Below are 15,175 nucleotides of genomic sequence, written 5' to 3' on the forward strand. Positions count from 1 at the left end.
GAATTACCACTCCAAAAACTCACAAAACCAACTAATCTCTACATTCACAACAAACAAGCCTCTCATGAATTATAACAACAAAACTAAACCTAATTACTCAAATAAAGTTAGGGTTTGGAGGGGTTATACCTTCCTTGGAGAGTGGAGAATCAAGTAATTAGCTTGGAATCACCCTTAAAAGTCCTTATCCAAGCTTAATCTAAACAAAAACTCAAGAACAAAAATTTTAGTTCTTGAAAAACACTATTCACCATCTTCTTCCATGATTTTTAGGGAGAGATTGTGAATGATTTAGGAGCTCAAACTTATAGGATATCCATAACTATGCATAAGGAGTCTTAGATAATTACCTTGCAATTTAACAAAGCTTGGAACTAGGATTTTGATTTTTCTTTCTTTGGAAAAGAAGAAAAGCCGAGAGCTTTGATGAAGAAGATGAAATAATTTTGTGTTTTTGGTGAAAATGAAATGTTTTGGCTTGGTTGGTTGACATTTTGATTTATTTTGTTTTGTTTTATTACCTTTTTACCATGGTAACTTTTGTGTGGTTCTAAATCAACCAACAACACACTTTGCTTGGTCATGTTTATGTCACCATGTGATGTCACCCTCCCACCTTTGTCCTCTTCTTATTGGTTTGATGACATCATCCCCACTAATCTCTTTGATTAGCTTCTAATTACTTGGCTAATGACCGCTGATCTGTTATACGGTTCGCTTAACTTTCGTTTTCGTTTATCGTTTGAGGGATCATACCCGGGATCTTATTACTTAGGTTTCCTTCACCTTTCTCAATACATTATATTCCTTTCATGATCCTCTCTTATAATCCTTGAATTTAAATCATTTTTATTCTGTTACCTTATACTCAATTCTTTCTGTATCTGGTAGATTTTCGGGAAAAATCAAAGTGTTCGGATTTGGATTCTGACTATCTTTACATACACTTATATACCACATAGAGTACTAATAATATCCCAGAAGATCAATAAAAGAACCCCTACATAGTGTGACATTAAAAGTTTTCTTATTCAGCATAATCAGCAAAACACTATTCATAAGGATTTCAAAAATTCCAAAAATTGGGGTTATTACATATAGGTAAGAGCTAATGGGCCTCCAACCCTAAACTGAATTTTAGAATTATTATTATTAAATTTGAAATTCTAATTATTGTATTATTAAGTCTCACTAAATCATCCAATTACTTAATTTCAGATTTAACATTAAATTTGAATTTCCTATTTATTTAATTAAGTCACATTTAATTAATAACAAATAATTTGAATTACTTACATATAATTTAAATCCGAATTTAAATTGAATAATCCTCCAATCATTCTTTGTGTGACCCTTTATGTTATTATTACGTTGACAACAATTTTAAATCTAATTTAAAATCATAAACAATGAGCGGCATCTAGTAATACATCATTGTTACCCAAGTAATAATAATTAAATCGGTGATCAATTAAACCTTTCGTGAATAATGTACAATGTAATATAATCCCTTTAGCCTTATATTATAGATCAAACTCGAGGCATGCATTATGCTATCCTCTGTTAACTTTCAATCCTTCTTTCCTTGATCAATGAGTAAACTATTAAACAAATCAGTATTTGAGCACAACCATGCATTTTATAGTCTTATTCAATCAAGAGGCCAATAATATCACTCCTTTAATAAAGGAGGGCTAAATCCCATCTAGATCATTCATATTTCTCATACGATTCAATAATGTACCCAATGTCTACTTTTATTATTACCCGGTCAAGGATAACTTTTAATAGTATCAAAGTATATTAATTGTCGTATAGAAATATAATGATTTCAGGTCAAAGGACAAATATATCATTATCACTGTGAGATTAACTTATGACATTATAAACATGTAGTATCTCATAACGGGTCAATACAGCACCATGTATTTAATACATGTGCCTGTGTTTTAACTTTAGTATCACCATACCTATGTTCAATGAAATATGATCATTAGCCAACAAACACACTAGTCTCAATGTATTTATTATCGTCCCTTAACAATAATACTTGACTAGGGATCTTTAGGAATATCAATATTATTCTCATAATCTCATTTCTAAGTCACGTACTTAGAGATATAGATTTACATATCATATTCCAAGGACATTTATTAATCTAACATCTTATCGCAGAAAATAAGGATATAATAAATTACTAAAGAATAATCCATATAATTATAATTAACAATCCAAATATTTCATAATATAAATATAATAGCGTTGTCTCTAGGGCACAAACACTAACAATCTCCCACTTGCACTAGAGCCAATCACCCATGTATCTAATACCCATGGAACTAGTATGACCTTCGTGCTTTTGCTGCGATAAAGCCTTAGTTATTGGGTCTGCAACATTATCATCAGTATGTACTTTACATATATGTATATCTCCTCTTTCATTAATCTCTCCAAGGAGGTGATATCTCCTAAATATATGCTTTGCCCGGGAATGGGACCTTGGTTCTTTAGCCTGCGCGATGGCTCCATTATTATCACAGTAAAGATCAACTGTATCTGTGATCGATGGAACCACACCAAGTCCCGTTATGAATTTCCGTATCCAAACAGCCTCTTTGGCTGCTTCACTGGCAACAATATACTCATCTTCCATTGTAGAATCAGCTATTGTCTCTTGCTTTAAATTCTTCCAGCTTACAACACCTCCATTAAAGCAAAACACAAAACCTAACTGAGATACCAAATCGTCTCTGTCTGTCTGAAAGCTGGCGTCAGTGTAACCCTTTACAACTAGCTTCCCATCTCCTCCATTAGACTGGTATCTGCTCGTCATGCTCAAGGCGTACAAAACATCAGGATGAGTACATATCATCGCATACATTATAGATCCAATTGCCGAAGCATATGGAACTTTGCTCATACGGCCCTTATCATCTAATGATTTAGGGCAGTTGTCTTTTGAGATCAACATCCCATGAGACATTGGGACATATCCTCATTTTGCCTCTTGCATCCCGATACGATGCAATACTTTATCAATGTATGTACTCTTACTTAGGCCGATTAATTTCCTTGATCTATCTCTATAGATCTTGATCCTTAATATATAGGTAGCATCACCTAAGTCCTTCATCGAGAAACTATTTCCCAACCAAGTCTTAACTGCCAGTAGAGAAGGTATGTCATTCCCTATTAGTAATATGTCATCTACATATAGTACTAGGAATTCCACATGGCTCCCACTAACCTTCTAGTAAACACATGGTTCATCTTCATTTTAAATAAAGCCAAATTCTTTGACTGTTTCATCAAATGATGATTCCATCTCCTTGAGGCTTGCTTCAATCCATAAATAGATCGAAGCAACTTACAGACCATCTTAGCAAACTTGGGATCGACAATACCCTCAGGTTGTATCATGTATACATCCTCTTCAAGGCTCCCATTTAAGAAAGCGGTTTTGACATCCATTTGCCAAATCTCATAGTCGTAGTAAGCAGCTATTGCTAGCAAAATCCTGATGGACTTGACCATAGCAACTGGTGAAAAGGTCTCATCATAGTCTATACCATGAACCTTTTTTAAACCTTTTGCCACCAGTCACGCTATATAGGTCTGTACTTTACCATCCATGTCAGTTTTCTTCTTGAAAACCCACTTGCATCCTATAGGTTTTACCCTTTCAGGTGGATCAACTAAAGTCCATACTTTATTTTGATACATGGATTCCATTTCGGATTTCATGGCCTCTAGCCATCTCTCAGAGTCTGGACTGTTCATAGCATCTTGGTAGGTAAGAGGCTCATCATTATCTATGAGCATTACATCATTATCTTGAGTCAAGAGAAATCCATAATATCTCTCTAGCTCGTGACGAGCCCTACTAGATCTACGAACAACCTGTGTTTCGGAGCAGAAACATCTTGATGTACTTCCTGCCCATTTTCCAACTCTGGTTCAATATTATTTTGTACAACCCAATCTTCATCGAGATCTATAGTCCTCCCACTAATTTCTTTGAAAGTAACTCTCTTTCAAGAAATACAGCGACTCGAGCAACAAACATTTTGTTCTCGGTAGGATTATAGAAACTATACCCATTAGTTTCTTCAGGATATCCCACAAAATACATTTATCCGATTTTGGTCCCAACTTGTCAGACACCAAGTATTTCACAAACGCTTCGCATCCCCATACTTTCATAAAAGATATGATGTGACATTTCTCAGTCCACATCTCATATGGAGTCTTTTGAACCGATTTAGTTGGAACTCGGTTTAGTGTATATGCAGCCGTTTCTAGAGCATAACCCCAGAAACTTATTGGAAGATCTGCTAGACTCATCATCGATCGCACCATGTCCAACAAGGTACGATTTCTCCTCTCAGAAACTCCATTCCATTGAGGCGTTCCAGGAGGAGTAAGTTGTGATACGATACCACACTCCTTCAAGAAACCTTTAAACTCGAGGCTTAAGTATTCTCTTCCACGATCTGATCGTAGAACTTTTATACTTTCCCCTGTTTGCTTTTCCACTTCAGCCTTGTATTCTTTGAACTTTTCAAAAGAATCGGATTTGTTCTTCATAAGATACACATATCCATATCTACTGAAATCATCAGTAAAAGTAATGAAGTAGTAAAAGCCACCTCTTGCCATCATACGCATTGGACCACATACATCACTATGTATAAGTCCTAATCGTTCGGTGGCCCTTTCACCTTGTCCGGTAAAACGAGCTTTAGCCATTTTGCCAATGAGACAAGATTTGCATTCTTCGTATGATTCAAAATCAAACTTATTCAAGTAACCATCTTTATGTAATTTGGAAATGTGTTTCTCATTTACGTGACCTAAATGACAATGCCAAAGGTATGTTTGATTTGAGTCTTTCATCTTAATACATTTATTATCATTATTTATATTATAGACAGGAGTATCTATATCAAGAACATATAAACCATTAAACAAACGTGCAATCCCGTAGGTAACATTATTGAATGAAAAGGAACAACTATTGTTCTGAATCAAAAACGAAAAACCTTTCTTGTCCAAACAAGAAACCGAAATAATGTTTCTGCAAATCGCAGGAACATAAAAACGATTATCTAGTTCTAAAACAAGCCCAGTGGGCAACGATAAACGATAAGTCCCTACAGCTAAAGCAGCAACCTTTGCTCCATTGCCAACTCGTAGGTCGACTTCTCCCTTCGCCAATGTCCTACTTTCCTGTAGTTCCTACACATTTATACAAATGTGAGAACCACATCCAGTATCTATTACCCAAGATGTAGAAGTAGACAAATTGACTTCTATAACATAAATACCTGAATCTGGAGGAAGTAACAACAGCCTTCTTCTTCAGATCCTCCAAATAAGCATGACAGTTCCTCTTCCAATGACCTGGTTTCTTGCAATAGTGACAATCACCAACCTTTAATACACCACCTTTAGGCTTCAAAGCCTTGGTTGGATCAGGTTTCGGATTGGCATTCAATTTAGATCTCATCTTCCTCTTGCCTTTCCATTTACCCTTTCCTTTGGCCTTTCCCTTATTCACCATCAACATGGGAGCAGGGGATGCCTTTTGAACGTTGGTCTCAGCAGTTTTCAACATAGCCAACAGTTCGGTGGAGTTTTTATCTATCTTATTCATATTGTAATTCATCACAAATTAAGAATAGATGTTGTTTAAAGATTGTAAAATTAGGCCAATCTGGTGCTCCACAATAATCGGGGCACCGAACTTGGCAAGGTACTCAATATACCCAATCATCCTTAGAACATGTGGTCCAACCGGATCACGTTCTCCCTGCTTACATGCATGCAACGATTTGAAAGTATCAAACCTCTCCTAACGAGCCTGTCCTTCAAACATACATTTAAGGTGCTCAATTATATCATAAGAATCCATATTCTCATGTTGTTTCTGAAGTTCAACACTCATGGTCGCTAATATGAGACATTTAACATCTGTGTCATCATCGATATATTTTTGATAAACATTATGTTGAGCACGGGATGCTCCTTCAGGGAGAGGTGCAGGGCGAGGGATATCTGTGACATAGATCTTGCACTATTGTTTGAGGACAATCCTCAAGTTCCTCTTCCAGTCAAGGAAGTTTGTTCCTGTCAGCTTGTCCTTCTCAAGGACTGATCGCACAGAGAAGTTGTTTGAATTGATTGCCATTTGATATCTACAATGTTTAAAGTGTATAAGATAAATTAGTTTACAGATGATTATTAAATTATGTTCAAGTGATTATTCATATATATTCAAAATATATATCTCCCGCTATTTTATCAAATTAATAGCCCTAACTATTAATTCGGAAAGAGTATCTTCTATATACTTTCTAGTGAGCCAAGATCCAAATTTTCACAACGCTTTAGTTCAGCTTTGGCTTTACTCCTAAAACATGATTCAATAAGGTAGACAACATTTGTCAATTATCTCAACTATATAACTCTTGGATAGTTTAGTGGAACAACATTTATTCTTATTTATCCAATAAATCTCACCAAACTCTATGCCTCTAAATTCACAATCCTATAGTGGTAACTTAGTTAAGTTAAAACCCAAAGGTCTAAAAAGTATCATATACTTCAACACGCCGTCCCAGGATAGATGGGAGTACTTCGCTCTAGCGAACCCACTCCTTATCGATCTAGGGGTTAACGCGTTGGACATATTGGAAGACATCTAAATAACGTAATATAAATATTAGGGTTTTGTTAGTATTATAACGATCATGATCCAATCATAAAGAGATTCCCAATTTTTCCTTGAATAAAATACTTCAAATCAATACTCGTCAATGGTTTAATTTCCAAGTAGTGGAGGAGTCACATCGGTCTCGCTTAAAACCCACAGCCTTACAAGTTCTATGAACCCGTTGTTGACAAAATCGCCCCATGTCGGAAATAAAGAAGATTTGTATTTCATTCCGTGTTTCATAAACATGAGAATCTCATAATCGTTTGTAAATTTTAAAATCTTGAGTCGTTACAGATTTTATCTTGTTTAGGCATGGCATTGATGACGTATCTAATACATACATTCATGCATGATTAATCTAATTAAAGTATGCATCATTAACTATTCTATGCATACATTCATACATCAATATGTAAAGTGCAATAAAGTAAATGTGTTTGGTTATAGCCCCATCCTATGTGATCTTTATCAAGCTCATGATAAAGATCAAGGTCAATCTAATGTGGTGATGGAAATAAATACAACTACTTATTACATAAGTCTTCTTATTTGTTTAGACTTCTTGTATGCCTCGTCTTCTTCTTTGAATCACCTTCATTGGATAGCCTTCTTGAGTCTTCAATTACATTAAATGATTGAAGATAAAACTATTTTAATGAACTTACAAGAATAACTCGAGTTGCATTCAAGATTTATGATTACAAAGATTGACGACATGCAAGTCGTATTTAAAACCAAAACCAAAACCATTACACTAAGGTCTAAAGGCCATAACCATCCACTATGCTCGTACAACACATAAAAGCATGTTAAAACACATAATCTGATCTTAATATATCATATTATCCATGATCTAATCATAAAAGAAATATGACAAAAATCAGGATCAAATCAGAAACACAAGAATCACTGTTTACGGGTAGTAAACCACGTCAAACGCCTTACGGACGAGTCGATGATAACTTTAGCTATCTGTTTTGTACAGACGCTCGTTTACCTATCGAATAGAGTATTCATTTGCGTAAATCAGACACCAGACCCAGATTTCAGAAAATCTGCAGCAGCCAATTTAGAATCCGTATCTAATACGATTCTCATAATTAGAACAAACATAAATCATGTATATATCAGTATATATACAGATTATATAATCATCTTATGATTATACAACTCACATGAATATCATATATTCAAAACCATACATATATAAGCATATTATATCAACATTAAATCATGGCAAATCATGTACATGCTCATATATCGAAAATGGTCAAACACATAAATGAATTAAAACTTTTTGCAAGTAGTTCTGATACCATTGAACGGTTTTTAGCACATAAACGCAACGAAATATGTAAATTTAAATCTTAAAAATTGAAACCCTCTGCGGGATCCATGCAAAAAATAATATTTAATTCGTAGTTCAGTATGTTTACCTTAAGAAGCTTTACGTTAATGGAAAGATGGAGGTCTTGAATGATCACCACGTAGCCCGTCGCTGGAACGATCTACGCCTTGAAGGTATCCACACGAATGATCGCCCGGAGGATGGGTGTGTACTAGCACGTTCTTGAGGCCGCCTTCTTGCTCTCTCTATCTCTCTTCAAGCTGCTAGGGTTTATGTTTTATCAAATAAAACGTGTAACCCTAATTCTATTAGAAAAAGATATTATATAGGCAAGAGCTAATGGGCCTCCAACTCTAAACTGAATTTTAGAGTTATTATTATTATTAAATTTGAAATTCTAATTATTGTATTATTAAGTCTCACTTAATCATCCAATAACTTAATTTTGGATTTAATATTAAATTTGAATTTCCTATTTATTTAATTAATTAAGTCACACTTAATTAATAACAAATAATTTGAATTACTTAAATTTAATTTAAATCCGAATTTAAAATAAATAATCCTCCAATCATTCTTTGTGCGACCCTTTAGGTTATTATTACGTTAGCAACAATTTTAAATCTAATTTAAAATCATAAACAATGAGTGGCATCTAATAATACATCATTGTTACCCAAGTAATAATAATTAAATCGGTGATCAATTAAACCTTTCGTGAATAATGTATAATGTAATATAATCCCTTTAGCCTTATATTATAGATCAAACTCGAGGCATGCATTGTGTCATCCTCTGTTAACTTTCAATCCTTCTTTCCTTGATCAATGAGTAAACTATTAAACAAATCAGTAATTGAGCACGACCATGCATTTTATAGTCTTACTCAATCAAGAGGCCAATAATATAACTCCTTTAATAAAGGAGGGCTAAATCCCATCTAGATCATTCATATTTCTCATACGATTCATAATGTACCCAATGTCTACTTTTATTATTACCCGGTCAAGGATAACTTTTAATAGTATCAAATTATATTAATTGCTGTATAGAAATATAATGATTTCAGGTCAAAGCACCAACACATCATTATCACTGTGAGATTAACTTATGACACTATAAACATGTAATATCTCACAACGGATCAATACTGCACCATGTATTTAATATATGTGCCTGTGTTTTGACTTTAGTATCACCATGCCTATGATCAATGAGATGTGATCATCAACCAACAAACACACTAGTCTCAATGTATTTATTATCGTCCCTTAACAGTAATACTTGACTAGAGATCTTTAGGAATATCAATACTATTCTCATAATCTCATTTCTAAGTCACGTACTTAGAGATATAGATTTACATATCATATTCCAAGGACATTTATTAATCTAACATCTTATAGTAGAAAATAAAGATATAATAAATTACTAAGAATAATCCATATAATCATAATTAATAATCCAAATGTTTCATAATATATACATAATAGTGTTGTCTCTAGGGCACAAACACTAACAATCTTTCACTTGCACTAGAGCCAATCACCCATATATCTAATACCCATGGAACTAGTATGACCTTCGTGCTTTTGCCGCGACAAAGCCTTAGTTAGTGGGTCTGCAACATTATCATCAGTATGGACTTTACATATATGTATATCTCCTCTTTCATTAATCTCTCGAAGGAGGTGATATCTCCTAAGTATATGCTTTGCCCGGGAAGGGGACCTTGGTTCTTTAGCCTGCGCGATGGCTCCATTATTATCACAGTAAAGATCAACTGGATCTGTGATCGATGGAACCATACCAAGTCTCGTTATGAATTTCCGTATCAAAACAGCCTATTTGGCTGCTTCACTGACAATAATATACTCATCTTCCATTGTAGAATCAGCTACTGTCTCTTGCTTTAAACTCTTCCAGCATACAGCACCTCCATTAAAGCAAAACACAAAACCTGACTGAGATACTGAATCGTCTCTGTCTGTCTGAAAGCTGGCGTCAGTGTAACCCTTTACAACCAGCTTCTCATCTCCTTCATACACCAAGAATGAATCTTTAGTCCTTTTCAAGTACTTAAGAATATTCTTGACAACTGTCCAGTTACCCTCACCAGGATTAGATTGGTATCTGCTCGTCATGCTCAAGGCATACGAAACATCAGGACGAGTACATATCATCACATACATTATAGATCCAATTGCCGAATCATATGGAACTTTGCTCATACGGCCCTTATTATCAAATGATTTAGGGCAGTTGTCTTTTGAGATCAATATCCTATGAGATATTGGGACATATCCTCTTTTTGCCTCTTGCATCCCGAAACGATGCAATACTTTGTCAATGTATGTACTCTTACTTAGGCTGATTAATTTCCTTGATTTATCTCTATAGATCTTAATCCCTAATATATAGGTAGCATCACCCAAGTCCTTCATCGATAAACTATTTCCCAACCAAGTCTTAACTGCCTGTAGAGAAGGTATGTCATTCCCTAGAAGTAATATGTCATCTACATATAGTACTAGGAATGCCACATGGCTCTCACTAACCTTCTGGTAAACACATGGTTCATCTGCGTTTTGAATAAAGCCAAATTCTTTGACTGTTTCATCAAAACGATGATTCCATCTCTTTGAGACTTGCTTCAATCCATAAATAGATCGAAGCAACTTACAGACCATTTATACATCCTCTTCAAGACTCCCATTTAAGAAAGCAGTTTTGACATCCATTTGTCAAATCTCATAGTCGTAGTAAGTAGCTATTGCTAGCAAAATCCTGATAGACTTACCATAGCAACTGGTGAAAAGGTCTCATCATAGTCTATACCATGAACTTGTTTGAAACCTTTTGCCACCAGTCGCGCTTTATAGGTCTGTACTTTACCATCCATGTCAGTTTTCTTCTTGAAAACCCACTTGCTTCCTATAGGTTTTACCCCTTCAGGCGGGTCAACTAAAGTCCATACTTTATTTTGATACATGGATTCCATTTCGGATTTCATGGCCTCTAGCCATCTCTCAGATTCTGGACTGTTCATAGCATCTTGGTAGGTAAGACGCTCATCATTATCTATGAGCATTACATCATCATCTTGAGTCAAGAGAAATCCATAATATCTCTCTGGCTCGTGACGAGCCCTACTAGATCTACGAACAACCGGTGTTTCCGGAGCAGAAACATTTGATATACTTCCTGCCCATTTTCCAACTCTGGTTCAATATTATTTTGTACAACTCGATCTTCATCGAGATCTATAGTCCTCCCACTAATTTTCTTTGAAAGTAACTCTCTTTCAAGAAATACAGCGGTTCGAGCAACAAACACTTTGTTCTCGGTAGGATTATAGAAACTATACCCATTAGTTTCTTCAGAATATCCCACAAAATACATTTATCCGATTTTGGTCCCAACTTGTCAGACACCAAGCGTTTCACAAACGCTTCGCATCCCCATACTTTCATAAAAGATATGCCGTGACGTTTCTCAGTCCACATCTCATATGGAGTCTTTTGAACCGATTTAGTTGGAACTCGGTTTAGTGTATATGCAGCCGATTCTAGAGCATAACCCCAGAAACTTATTGGAAGATCTGCTAGACTCATCATCGATCGCACCATGTCCAACAAGGTACAATTTCTCCTCTCGAAAACTCCATTCCATTGAGGCGTTTCAGGAGGAGTAAGTTGTGATACGATACCACACTCCTTCAAGAAACCTTTAAACTCGAGGCTTAAGTATTCTCCTCCACGATCTGATCGTAGAACTTTTATACTTTCCCCTGTTTGCTTTTCCACTTCAGCCTTGTATTCTTTGAACTTTTCAAAAGAATCGGATTTGTTCTTCAAAAGATACACATATCCATATCTACTGAAATCATCAGTAAAAGTAATGAAGTAGTAAAAGCCACCTCTTGCCATCATACATAAAGAAAAAGTTGGTAACCGCATCAGTGTGGGTTTCACCCAACGAAAAGATAAGTTTGTGATCTACAGTGATCCTTCATATAAAGGGCTAGGTTGTGTGTTGATGCAACATGAGAAAGTGATAGTATCTGTGACAAGGAAATTAAAGCCACACGAGCAGAAATATCTTACGCATGATCTAGAATTAGCAGCGATTATATTTACCCTTAAGATTTGGAGGCATTATTCGTATGGTGTAAAGTGTGAGATTTATAGGGACCACAAAAGCTTAAAGTATATTATTACGTAGAAAGAATTGACTATGTGGCGAAGGAGATGGTTGGAATTGATTGAAGATTACGACGGTATTATCATTTATCCTCCTGGAAAGGCGAATGTTGTAGCAGATGCACTAAGACGTAAAGAAAAGTTGAATGTGTTAAACTTCATCTGAGGAATTAATCAAGGATTTTGGGAAGTTGGAAATAGAAGTGCGAATTCCAGAAACGGGAAGTGAGGTAGTGTATGCAATGACTTTTCAGCCGGAAATTTTAGAAAATATTCGACGTCATCAAGAACAAATGATGAACCACGAGAAGGATAAGTTGTCTGAAAAAGAAATTAAGGCTCAAAAGGATAATAAAGGAATATACCAAGTTGCTCGCGTATCTGAAATTTTTAGTGTTATGGAATTAAAACACGAGATTCTTCATGAAGCGCATAACTCAAGATTATCGATTCACCATGAAAGTACAAAAATGTAAAAGGACTTAAAAGAAAGTTATTGGTGGCCAAATATGAAAAAGGAAGATTGCGAAATGGATAAGTAAATGCTATACGTGCCAAAAAGTAAAAGCGGAACATCAACAACCGAGTGGATTGCTTCAACCACTAGACATACCTGAACGGAAATGGGAGCTTATTATGATGAATTTTGTGGTAATATTACCAAATACTAAGTCTAATCATGACGTAATATGGGTAATAATTGATCGATTGACAAAGTCAGCGCGTTTCTTGCATATCAGTGAAAGATTCTCATTGGAAAATTTTAGTTAAGATGTATGTGCATGAAATCGTGATGCATCACGGAGTTCCAGTGTCTATCGTATCCGGTAGAGATCCGAAATTTAACTCGAGATCTTGGCGACAATTTCATGATCATTTGGAAGCTAAATTGAAAAATAAGTACGGCATATCATCCGCAGAACATCGAAAAAAGCGAAACGACTATTCAAACAATCGAAGGTACGTTATGAACTTGTGCATTGGATTTCAAAGGGAATTGAGATGACCTTTTTCCTTTGATTGAATTCTCTTATAACAATAATTATCACGCAATTATCGACATGCCGCCTTACGAGGCATTGTATGGAAGAAAGTGCAGATCCCCTACCTACTGGGACGAAGTTGGAGAACGCAAATTATTAGCCCATAGTTGATGCAACAGATAAAAGAGAAAATGGATGTAATTCGCAAAAGGTTGATTGCTGCTCAAGATCGACAGAAGAAAGATGCTGATCAAAACAAGAAAGGATGTGATGTTCGCACCCGCAGTCAAAGTATTGTTATAGATCCCTCCATGGAAAGGTCTATCCAGATTCGGGAAGAACGACAAGCTGAGTCCTAAATATACTGGACCATTAGAAGTGCTAAGGCAAACTGGAAAAGTAGCATATAAGTTAACGTTACCTCCGCAGATGTAACATCTTCATAACGTGTTTCACGTTTCTCTTCTGAAGAAGTATAATACTGATGCTAGTCATGTGATTGAGCTAGGACCCGTGGAAATTCAACGAGATCTATCATATATGGAGCTTCTAGTATAAATTCTAGATCGTGAAGAAAAAGTGCTTAGAAATAAAGTGGTGCCTATAGTTAGAGTTTTGTGGAGAAATCCCAGGACAGAAGAGTCAGCTTGAAAATTAGAAAGTGAATTGCGGGAGAAATATCCCCATTCTATTTGTTTAGATTAGATTCTGAGGACAAAATCCTTTTAAGGGGGGTAGAATGTAACAACTGGGAATTTCGTGAATTAATTATGCGAGTAAAGTGTAATTATGTAAATTATGTGTTATTATGTGAGAATGGAAATATTTAAATAATTATTATATTCCAGTTTGACGTGTTAGCTGGTATAAAGAGAATGATTGTGAAGCGTATTTGAAAACGCTCAGCGTCGGGCCGTTAGTCAGGACGCAACCCGTTACGCGAAGAATGAATATTAGTAAAAAGGAAAATTTTACGATTAAGTATGTTTCATTACGATACGTGATATGTGAATCTATATTAAGGTGCATGATTATGTGATTATATGCTTGTACGATATTATTTAGAATTTTTTTAAAAAAGTGCATTAATTGCTATTTATATAGGTTATAAATGCATTTTTATTCTTTAAGAAAAATATTTTTTTAAAAAATATTTTTATTTATAAATTTCGAATTTGATTTTATTAAATTCCTAAAATTCTAATCTATTTTATGATATCACTCTTGTAATTTAGAGATTTATGGTTTTATTTATAAAATATATTCTTTGTAATTAATTAGATTAATAATTATTAGATTACTTAATTGCCCTTGCATGCATTTCCACTCACAATATAAGAGAAGGGTAGTTGTGTCATTAACCACCCCGCTATCTCATTTCAACTTAGCCAAATGACCATATCATCCTTGCATGCATTTTTGTGCTAGTAGTGAGAGAAGGTTAGGTTGGTAATTTTACAATTCCAATAACTTTTGAGAATAAAAAGATGAGACAAAAGCTTGTTACTTTCACCATCACTTCATTCATTTCATTTCTCCCATCTCTCTCTTTTCTCCTTTTTTTTCTCCCGATTCTCTCTCCCTTTCTTCTTCTTATCTCTCTCATTCGAGCTCTCTTCCTCTCTCTCCTCTACATACAACATCAAATCCTACTTAGAATTCAAAGATCTTGCCATTTATCTTCATCCTTTTCAATTCTCTATCCATATACTCTTTGCATGTAAGCGTTTAAGGAAGTTTTTGCTTCAACATCTCTTGGTTATATCTAAGAAAATATAATTTCTTAGTTTATGACCTTAAGAGAGAGTATAGTACATAAGTTAAATGATTTTCTTGATTTGTTTTGGAGATAGGTTCGACTATTTCTATTAAAAAAGTGGGTTTTGATTTTGATTCAAAGTTTACAAAGGGTTTTGGTTCAAAG

Source organism: Apium graveolens, chromosome 3, assembly GCF_009905375.1.
Source record: "Apium graveolens cultivar Ventura chromosome 3, ASM990537v1, whole genome shotgun sequence".
Classification (NCBI taxonomy): Eukaryota; Viridiplantae; Streptophyta; class Magnoliopsida; order Apiales; family Apiaceae; genus Apium; species Apium graveolens.